Source organism: Pteropus vampyrus, unplaced genomic scaffold (assembly GCF_000151845.1).
Source record: "Pteropus vampyrus isolate Shadow unplaced genomic scaffold, Pvam_2.0 Scaffold101, whole genome shotgun sequence".
NCBI lineage: Eukaryota > Metazoa > Chordata > Mammalia > Chiroptera > Pteropodidae > Pteropus > Pteropus vampyrus.
The window spans coordinates 5,369,233-5,380,854 of NW_011888882.1; the positions used below are offsets into that span (position 1 = coordinate 5,369,233).

At 41.9% G+C, this 11,622-nt stretch overlaps 1 pseudogene; it reads left to right on the plus strand.

Annotated features, from left to right (window-relative positions):
* Window positions 1-4,756: 4,756 nt before the first annotated feature.
* Window positions 4,757-6,915, plus strand: LOC111742781 (annotated as a pseudogene).
* Window positions 6,916-11,622: the final 4,707 nt, after the last annotated feature.

Consider the following 11,622-nt stretch of genomic DNA (forward strand, 5'->3'; position numbering starts at 1 on the left):
TTTTTGTCCCATTTCTAATTAAAGAACAACCAGAAAAACTAAATAAGCTCTTCTAACCAATTACACAATATGTGGAATCCAACTTCTAGTTAGCTTACCTGTAGCTTCCTGCAGCTGACACACTCGAAGTTGTCTCTTTTGTCCCTGAAAGCTTCTCTCTCCTGTGCCTGCCTTGGAGGGACAGTAGCCAAGTCCCTTGCTATAGCTAAGCTCTAATAAATAGCCATTGCTTTTCTCGTTTGGCTGGTCTTTTTCCCCTGTACCCAAAGATTTCCTGTCTATGTAACTTAAGTTAGTGATCTGTGGTAAGGCCTCGGAATGGACTACTTTGCTGTTTTGTTTTCCTATTTTCTGTTACAGACCACTAAAACATTTTTTTTTTTTTTTTTTTTTTTTTTTTTTTCTGAACACGGAGAACAACTGATTTCTTAAATCCCTGTGTTTGACACAGTGTCTAACATTTGTGGCTGACCTCAGATCTGCTGCTCCGGGACCCAGACTGAAATTGTAGCTTTGAGAGCACTGGTGTTGCAGGCACGGTGCTTCTTCAGCAGACAGAGGTTATGTACATACTTTTAGGATTTATTTGCTTAGGAAGAAAAGAAAAGCCATAGCCCAGTTGGACATGGTTGAATAGAAGAAAGGGTATTTTTTAAATGACATATATTATTTTCTTCCTTTTATCGAATAGATCTATTCAAACCAATTGATATTTGAACCAATTTTTCTCAACTCATTAAGTGCTTTTAGAGAAAAGGAAAGAAAAAGGTTGGTGGGACCTGTGTTCTCTGGGAGTTGTAGTCTGGGAAACCTGTTCCAGGACTCTCAAAACAAGTCAGATATTTGAAATAAACGTAGCACTTCATTTTTTTTCTTCATAGCATAGTATTTTTTCTTGATTCCTTTTATCTCTCTTTCTGGGGATGTGAATGATGGAGACACATTTGAAACCTGTTTCCTCTGGGTATCATTCACTCAGGAGCTGACTGAGAGATGTTCAAGTGGTCCCTTTCTTCTTGAAAAATCTCAGCAGTTTTGCCACAAGGCCTGGGGGCTTTATTGTCCTAAGTAACTTTGCTGCCTATAAATCACAGCCCTAAGCAGCCAAAGGAAATGAGTTAACCAGGTCTCTGAAAAAATGTAACCAATGTTTCTTCAATTATTAGCAGAACAATTGACTTCCATCTGCTCAGGGCACCTGCCGACCTGGCCTGCAGCCACATTACCCACAATTCCACCACCCAGAGCCTGTAAAAATCAAAATTTTTACCCTGGTGCATGTTCTACAATATCAGCACACCTGTCAAATTTTCAAGCATCATAGTAGTTCTCTTCGATACAATGGAACTCAGAAATTGTGGTGAATACTCCAAATAGTTTGCCTACTCTGTCCAGGCTCCCTTTCCTGGGAAATCTGCTTCGACCTAGGAGTTCATTACCTGGTTAGTATTCCCTCTGCCTTTCTGGTCACAGCTTATTGGATCAGAGGAAACTATCAGTTAGGTTTAGGTTCGGTTGCAAGTAATGGAAACATCCCAAAATAGATGCTTAAAAAATAGGCATGTATTTCTCTCTCACATAAAAGAAGCCTGGATGTAGGCAGTCCAAGACATAAAAGAAGCCTGGATGTAGGTAGTCCAAGACTGGTGTGGGGACTTCATCAGTGATCCAGGCTCTTCTTGCTCACATTCTGCTCTCTCAAAGGATATGGCTCTTATGCTCATGACTCCAAGATGGCTGTCAGAGCTCCAGCCATCACATCACATGCACCCTACCCAGAAAACTTTCCAGAAGACTCACTCAGCAAGTTTGCTTATATCTCATTGCATAGGATTTAGCCTCAGGCCTACACTGCAATTCAAGGGAAGCTGGGATATAGTCTTTTGGCTTGGTGATGTCAGGGCCCAGGGCATGCTGCCCCAGGATTTTGAACCAAAATCACTCGAGAAGTTATAAGAGAAAGAAGAGCTCTCTGACTCTCCTCTGTCCTCCTAAAAGCAAGAAATAAATCTCCATGATAGGTGCACTCCCCATTCCTGAAGGACTGAGAGACAATCTTATCAAAAGAGTTATAAAACCCAGAATAGAAAAAGCGTATATAAACAAACCTTGCAACGCCTTTACTCATTAACTACCCAAGCCCAAACTTTGTTTAGATTCCTCAAACCTGCTTAGATTCCTTTCTAACGAGCACTTTCTTTCTTTGTCCTGCCAATTTCTCACAAACTTATTGTTTCTTTGTCTAAAAAGTATAAAAAGCTGCCAGGTTCGATCGGTTCTTTGAGCCTCATTTTATGATCTGAGCATCACACTGCGATTCTCCTGTGCACACATATTGAAGTTTTTTCTCCTGTTAATCTAGTCTTGTGTCAATTTTATTATTTTATAACTAGTCCAGCCAGAAGAACTGAAGAAGGATAGAGTGGAGAATTCTCTCCTGCTTCTCAACAGTGACAATGTAAAGGTCAAGATTTTAGCAATCTCTACTAAAAGTATCAAATTACAAATTGAGTTAAGCCAGTCAGATTCTTTAGAATTTGTACTAAGAAATTCTAAGACTGTTTCCTGGTAATGGCAGGCTCTGGAGAGATGAAGAATTGGGCCAGCAGTCTAGGCTGTTCAGATTTATACAGAGGAAGCCAGGCAAGAGAGAGGAGGCAGAAAGAAGCAGAGCATCCTAGTCTCACCACCCCCTGAGATTCTGATTTATTAGGCCTAGAATCTATATTTCTTAAAAGCCCCCCAAGTGATTCTGATGTACAAAATCTAGATCGTGTCTCAGCTCCGGATGCACATGAAAATTACCAAGTTGAGGGTTGGGGGAACTTTTTAAAAATATTGATGCCTGCTTTCTCCACCCAAGAAATTCTAATTCTGTTGGTCGGCGGGTGGGCCCAGGTATCAAATTTTTGTTTTGTTATGTTTTTTTTAGTTCTCCAAGTGATTTCCATACACAGTCAATGTTGAAGACCTCTGGTCCAGCTAGTCAAATAGGATTTTGTTCAAAGAAGTTAACTCACAATTGTGTGGGTACAAAGGTAAGGCAAGCCATGGGAGACCAGACGTATTGAAAGTGTTATTGGCAGACTAGGTGAACAGCAGCAGAATGCAGGGGTCATTGTGGGAAGGACAGAGCTGAGACAAGGCATCAAGCTCACCAGGGAGCTTTCTAACCAATGCAATATCCTGACACAGGTCTCATATTTTTATCTTTCATCTTTTTCATTTTCCAGTGGGAGCCAAATCCCAGGCACAGCAAGCCTGGAGGTTGTAAAAACCACAAAGGCAGAGAAGATACATAGCTTTAAGCCGCTCCCTTACCAGAAGGCAGCCTTAATCTCCTTCATGGTCCCAGCTCAGTAGAATAATGCCAGTGAGATGTGCAGAATGGATGGGGGCATAGACATACTGGCTTTGCTCCTAAGAAAATTTTGTTTGTCCTTATTTCTTCTAGTTGGTTAGATAATTCAATTGCCTGAGAATCCAGGGTATAAGTGTATTCTCTGTGGTATATTCAAGCTGTGAGATTTTAGCAATAGATAGTTTTGAAGTTTTTAAGGAAAATCAATCAGAAAGCCAACAAGAGAGCTTACTGGCTTTTCCAAATTTAAGCTGGGATAATCTGTTCATTGATGTCACATTGATAGTTTACTCACTCAGTCATTAAACAGATTTTGTTTGAATACCAGGCTTGGTGTTTTTTGAATACTAGTTTTTGGATATGAACTGTTAAACAAATCAGGCATGATCACATGGAACTTGCAGTTTAGTATAAAGCAACTACAGCCCTCAGGCCATATCCAGCCCTCTGCCTGAGTTTGTAAATAAAGTTTTATTGGAACAGAGCCATGACCTTTTGTTTACACATTATCTCACTGCTCTCAAGCTATAGGGGCAGAGTTGGGCTGCTGAGAGACTGTGTGGCCTACAAAGACTAAAATAGTTACTAACAGGGCCTTTAAACAGAAGCAGTTTGCCAACCCCTGGGCTAGTGTATAGTTGAAAACTGTTTTCTCATCACAGAGATCCACTTATTTTTTATAAGCTTAGACAAGGGTTTTTGGTTGAAAGGAGAGAATCTACTTAAATGGGCTCAAGGAGAAAGAAAAAGTATGACAAAATGTTTCCTCAGGAATCCAGAGACAGAAAATTAAATACAGGTGTTACTCCTACAGCATGAGTTTTTGCTGTAAATTAGCCATAACTCAGTTCTATTAATTAAAAAATATAATCTGCATTCCTAAGGTCACCATTGGTTGCAACAAGATCTTGACCAGGGATTAATAATGTATTTAGGAGCTAGCTCCGATACAAGAAAAAACTGTTGCCTGAGCAACACAAGAGCTTTGTTTGGGTAGTGTTGACTTTGTTTATCCTAACAATGGGTGATAATAATGATAAAGAAGATAAGGATATAAAGATATATGAAAAGTCCCGTTGGTGCTAGAAAAAGAAAAGATAGAAAAAGAAAGGATAAGATTTTAAAGAAAAACCTAGAAACCACCAAATGCTGAATTTGTTTCGTGTTTAGATTTTATTCTTTTAGCTGTAAGAAGTGTCTTTATTATTGAAATTACCACAGGAAAAAAAAACTTTGGGGAGGGGAGGGGTCTGAAACGCTCCAGCTCCTATCACTTTTCTTTCCTTAATATAATAACTTTTATTTAAAAAAAAAATTTAAATTAATTTTTACAAAAACAGTTTTTTAAAAAGTGAGGTTTCTGGGAATACAGAATTGACTGTCCAGTCAGACCTCATGCGAAGTGGAACTGGCTCAGAACCTGAGGAATCCACACCGTCAGCTCTCACTGTCCTACCTCAAGGGTATATCAAGTCTTCAACTTTACGTCATAATTTAGTTTCAGAGATCTTGATTGCCTTTCCCCTTCCACAAGGTATCTTGCAGGTCCACTACAGTGATGACACTATGTTGATTGGACCTGGTGTTCAAGAAGTAGCAGTGACTCTAGATTTATTGGTAAGACATTTGCATGTCAGAGGGTGGGATAAATCTGACAAAAATTCAGGGGACTTCTATCTTAGTGAAATTTCTAGGGGTCCAGTTGTGTGGGACATGTTGAGATATCCCTTCTTGATGAAGGATAAGTGTTACATCTGGCCTCTCTTATAACCAAAAAAGAGGCATAATGCCTAGTGAGCTTCCTTGGATTTTGGAAGCAACATATTCTTCATTTGTGTGTTATTCTGGCCCATTTACTGAGTGACCTGAAAAGCTGCTAGTTTTGAGCAGTTTCCAGAAAAAGAAAAGGTTCTACAACAGTCCAGGCTGCTGTGCGAGCTGCTCTGCCACTTAGGCCATGTGATCCAGCATATCCATCAGTACTTAGAGTGGCAGTGGCAGATAGAGATGCTCTTTGGGGCCTTGGCAGGTCCCTGTTGGTGAATCATGGCACAGGCCCTTAGGATTTTGGAACAAAGCCCTGCCATCCTCTGCAGATAACTACTCTCACGAGGAGCAGCACTAGGCCTACTACCAGGCCTTGGTAAGACTGAAGGCTTCATCATGGGCCATCCAGTTACCATGTGACCTGAACTGGTACCATCTGACCTGAACACGACCCACCAAGCTATGATGTTGAGCATGCATGGCAGCACTCCATCAGCAGATGGAAGTGGAATATTGGGGCCACGCAGGTCCTTAAGGCACATGTATGTTACATGAAGTGGCCCAAATGTCCATGGCTCCCACTTCTGCTGCACTGCCTTCTCTCCCTCAGCTGCTCCTATGGCCACATGGAGTGTTCTCTACGATCAATGGAAGAGAAGACTTGGGCCTGCTTTATAGATGGTTCTACATATGGTACATATGCAGGCACCACCTGAAAGTGGACAGGCACTACAGCCCCTTCCTGGGACATCCCTGAAGGACAGTGGTAAAGAGAAATCCTCTCCAGGGGGCACTATAGTCCCTTCCTGGGACATCCCTGAAGGACAGTGGTAAAGGGAAATCCTCTCAAGAGGCAGGACTTCAAGCAATGCACCCGGTTGTTCTCCTTGCTTGGATGGAGGAATGGACAGACATGCTACTGTGTCCTGGTTCATAGGCTATGGCTAATGGTTTGGCCAGAAGGCCAGGGACTTGGAAGGAACATGATTGGAGAAGGTGACCAGCAGAGGAGGATTTTAATAATCTAGTTGACAGGATGACCTGCTGTGTGGATTACAATCTACCTCTTTCCCTAGCCACTCTAGTCACCACTCAGTGGGCTTGTGAACAGAGTGGCCGTGGTGGCAAGGATAGAGGCTATGCATGGGCTAAGCAACATGGACTTCCCCTCACCAGGCTGACCTGGCTACGGGCACTGCTGAGCGCTCATTCTACCAGCAGCAGAGTCCCTGATATGGCACCACTGCCTTAGAAATCACCCAGCAACTGGTGGCAGGTTGATTACATTGAACCACTTTTATCATGGAAGGGGCAAGTTTTGTTCATATTGGAATAGACACTTATTCTGGATATGGATTTGCCTCTCCCGCATGCAATGCTTCTGCTAAAACTACCATTTGTAGCCTTACAGAATGCTTTATACACCATCATAGTATTCCACATAGCATTGCTTCTGATGAAGGAACTCATTTCACAACAAAAGAATGTGCCCATGCTCACTGTTTTTGCTATGTTGTCCACCATCCTGAAGCAGCTGGTTTGATAGGATGGTGGAATAGCCTTTTGAAGACTCTGTTATAGTGCCAACTAGGTGGCAATACCTTGCAAAGATGGGGCAAGGTTCTCTAGAAAGCTGTCTATGCTCTGAATCACATCCATATGGAACTGTTTCTCTAAAGGTCAGGATTCATGGGTCCGGGAAGCAAGGGGTGGATGTGGGAGTGGTACCACTCACTACTGCACCTAGGGACCCACTAGCAAAAGTTCGAGTCCTGTTCCTGGCCTAGAGGTCTTAATTCTAGAAGGAGGAATGCTTCCAATGCAGCCATGATTCCTTTGAACTGGAAGGAAAGACTACCACCCAGCCATCTTAGGCTCCTCATGCTTCTAAATCAACAGGGAGTTAGTGTGTTGGCTGGGTGATTGATCCTGATGACCAAGGGGAAATTAGACTACTACTCCACAATGGAAGTAAGGAAGAGTATGCCTGAAATCCAGGAGATCCCTTAGGGTCTCTCTTAGTATTCCCATGCCCTGTGATCAAGGTCAGTGGAAAACTACAACAATCCAGGACTACTAACAGGACTACTGACAGCCCAGGATCCTTTGGGAATAAAAGTTGGGTCACTCCACCAGGAAAAGAATTGTAACCAGCTAAAGTGCTTGCTGAAGGCAAAGGGAGTACAGAATGAGTAGTAGAAGAAGACAGAATATGACATATATAATAATGTGTCATTCTGTACTGTAGAGTCTTGAAAGATAAAAACTACGTTTCCTAGGCCCTCTTACAGCTAAGGTTCTATATATGGTTTAGATTCCTTTGGACTGATTCATTTGCATGAGATTTGGACTTGGAACTGAGTAAAGTGTGGAAAGAGGTGGGGCCAGAAACAGCCACTCTTGTTGGAGCAGATGGACCATCAGCCACTTCCTCATTCTTCTGCATCCATAGCAATGGCCGCTGCTTTCCCAACAATGGCAAAGGGCGTTGAGAGTTGTTCTCAGTAGCTCAGTCAGAACCTATTCCTCTACTTTGCCATGATTTAGGAAGGCACTTAATACTTGGAAATAAATACCTTTCTGCTTCCATCAACTCAAGTGTAGCATTCGTTGTCTACAACTGAATGCTGCATACCACCCATGCCAGGGGCCTGGGAAGCCATCATCGCCATCATCTCCACCACTCAGCTCTCAGTGCTTGGTGCTGTAACCAGGGTTAAGTTAGCCTGTAGGTAGAATAAGTAGCACCCAAGCCGAGTGACTTTGGGAGATGCCGAGTTTACTGCCTTCAAATTGCACCTGAAATACCACTTTTAGGATTTCATTTCTTTAATTTAAAGCCTTTTTCTCCCTCCTCCAAAGTGTTCCTATGTGCATCATATTTCCGTTGGACCATCTCTTATTATACAGAGATTTTTAACAGTAATGGAGTTTCCCCTCTGCTCCGCTCACTAGGGATAGGTTGTGGGAGAGAATATACATGAAGGGTGGGGAGAGAAAGTGTATCAGAGTCCGAAGGAGAGGCGTATGAAGTACAAATATTTAGGAGGGTGTAATGTAGCTCCTCAAGCAGATACAATTTAATGAGAATGTGCTGCAGGTCTCAGGTGAAAGTTGGTTTTGATAATGTAGAGTTGCGGGTGGGCAGGGTGGTGGAAACGTTTGGGAAATATACATATTTTGGGTTTCTGCTGGAGTTGGAAGTGTTTGTTGCTGAGCATTTGGTGTGCAGAGCACGGAGGTATTAAGATATGTTTTGCTGACGGTGGGCTATGCTTTTACTTATTGGGATTTAAGTAAAAGAATAACATATGCTGATGTGTACAGATGTGTAAAAAGTATGTAGTGTATTTGCTAGTTCTTATATTTGGAAGGAAAATATGTTTTGAGGATAGGAAGGGAGTGGGTAATAGGAATGTTTCCCCAAGGCAGGACTGCTGGAATTTCTCTTCTGACTAATCCAGGAAGGGTTTGGAGGGTGGCACAGCTCTTTTTGCTTTTTGTCACTCATGTATGAATTACTCTTGGGCTTCAAGTGAAATGATTTTAAAGAGCTATTCAGAGATGAGGGAACTGGCTGCTTGGTCAGCAGAATTCTGGGCTTTTAATGGAAGAAGGCTGTGAAATGGGATCATTATGACTGTTTTAAAGTTCCGAAGAACAAGTTTATCCACAAAGCATTTCTCCAGTCTTTCCTAGGAGAATTAGAAACACTTTCACAACTACCTAATTTTAATCTTTCTAACATCTTTGTGAGGTAGGTAAGAAGAAATATTCTTACACTTTTTTTTTTTAACAGATCATAAAATTTCATGACAAGTAGTTTCCAAAAAATCCATGTGGGGCCAAAGTGTGAAGCCGGTCAGAGCAGTCTGTCTTCTGAGAGCAAGCTGTTATTCTTATTGCTGGAGCGTTTTGTTTAGTCTGTGCTTTCTTCTTTCTCATCTGATCTTATAGGTACCGATGGCCTTCGGTGTAGTAATGCAGGGCTTAGCATTGACCTGTGATGATTCAAAGAGCCTTAATTATGAAGGCTTTCCTATGGATCTGAAAGTGGACTGTGCATAGAATATGCTTTTTTGCTAGGCCCTTAGAGAGGTTTCAGTTGCAGAAATTTTCTCTGATTCGTGAAGCTGTTGAGCCTTAGAAGCTGTCTTTTGTTCAGCCACTCAAAAAGCCTTTTCTGGAGTATGAACTGCTAATGAAAGACAGAATAAAAAAAGACGTTGCTAATCATTATCTTCCTACCCTCTATTGTTTGAAGAAAGAAATAATTCTATTGATCTGCCCAGCTAAGTTTTACCCCTGTCAGTAACAAAGACTTAATTTCTAACAATGGTGGATGAATAATAGATGAACAGCCAATTTATCCTGGGATGATAAAGCCTGAAAAATAATGGAACCTTTCCTCTTTGTTTAACATGGAATTTGAAACAGGCTACATAGAAGTAGTTGCATTTTATTAAAGCATGGTGGTCAACAAGATAAAAACCTTTTTGTTAAAGCGTGTTCCTGTTTTAAAGAGATATGATTGTGACAGATTGTAGATTTAGTTTTTATTTTTATTTCTTATCCATGATACCCTAAAGTATCTTCTTTTTACATTTAATTTAATTGTTAAAAAAGCTTAGAGCTAAAGGACCTTGTGAAATCAGCACCCTTTTGCTTTCAAACCAGAATTAGGCAAAATGAAGGATTTCATTGACCATACATAGTGCTCAATACTCACCAGTTTCCTCTTATGCTGGAATCGAATGCTGGAATATGACTGTGTGGCTTGCAAGCTATTTTCATTATTGTCCACCAAATTTAGGGAGGCTCTAATCTGATGTGTTGTGCAAAATCAAGATTCTCTTAAAATTTCATCAGTGTAGCTTTTAAGCGTTCAGGAATTTTTGGATGTAGTGCTCAGCACTATGAGGCTGTTCTTAGGGCACGCTGTGAGGCTGCAGCGAAAGGGAGAGGATCTATCCCGAAACAATTATGCTACACCATTTTCTAATTTTATGTGAAGAAAATGTATAGATGGTCAATAACCACTTTAATTTTTTAGATCTATGTATTTAAACCTTATACAATTCTGTACATTTATGGAAGAATGTTTTACAGTGAAGAGGGAGATCCAGTTTAGTCTTGGGTGGTGAGAAGTTAAGAAAGGCCTGGAAAAGCGTTCTCTTTTTGCACTCAGAGTTACATTCAGAGGATGTAGAATCAAGCTTTTTCAATGTCATTGTAGCTGATGTTCTGGTTTTACGGTTTGGTACTGCTTTTACTTTGAAGTATATAGGCGGAGGTTTGGGAGCGTCATAATCTGCATTTTTCTGGTCTATAAAGGTCTGAATCAGGCCTCAATTTGAATTCACCCCAGTGTTTTCTGCTCAAAAATCCATCGATGACTCCCTATTGCCCTTTAAATAAAATCTAAGCTACTCACCCAGCTCTTTTCAAACCTGCCCAGGATCTTCTCATTTCTACGACAGGGAGATGGTGTTCCTCTCAGGCACGGGGAATGAGCAGAGGTCCAGAAGGGGGAAAGTACAGTGGGCATGTGGGGAAAGTACAGTAGTCAGTGGGGACGCCTGGCTGGAGTGTGGAGTGCCTGAAGTGTAGGTCCATATATGCCAAGTTCAGCTTCTCAGAGTTCTTGAAATCCTCAGTTGCATACATTTTACTGAGCTCTTCTCCCTCACTGGTTTCTGCGGGGAGGCAAAAATAAATAATTCACTATCCACGTCCCCACCCTTACATCTGCTGTGGGACTGAGGCTGGTAAACAATCACTGCAGAGGCAGTTAAGTGCTGTGATACCTGATGGGCCAAAGGTATGGCAATAATGGGCATTTGTGTCCTGATTTTTACATACAACCTCCCCACATTAAAAGTTGAATTAAAAACCCACAAAGACACTAAAATAAGAACTGCGGTTATTAAAAACCTATTACAGCGATCTTATACTTTGCGGCTGAAGCAGCTAATGGCAGCTAAACACACGCAGTAGTAGCAAGAAAACAAAACTCGTTCCTACTCTTCTGTGTCGTCCAGCCTAGAGCGGCTTTTCTCCTGGCCTCCTTTTGTGACAGAGAAATATTTCTCCTCCTTTCTCTCCTAGCAACAGCAACATTCTTTCAAGACAGCATTAGTCTTCCTCTCCCAGCAACCCTTTGAGTCACCAAGGAGGGTTGGGGGCCTGGAGGAGAAGGGAGAGTAGCTCTAGGCCTCTGACCCCGCTCTGGATGAGGGCTGCTCTCTGGAAAGGCTCAGCAGTCTTTGCACTCTGAACAATCCTGAAGGAGGAGTTGGGGGATGTGTGCTGTGCACCTGGGTTCGTACCTAACACTGAAGGTGCAAATTCATAGTCAAGTGAACAGCGCTGTGGCTATTCTAAGGGGTGGGTGAAAAGGAATCAGAGGTGATGGAGCTGGCACAGTAGGAAGAGCCTGCTTGAAAGAGAAGGTGTAAAAGTGTGAGCACAGCAAACAGGAAGAGAAAGGTAAA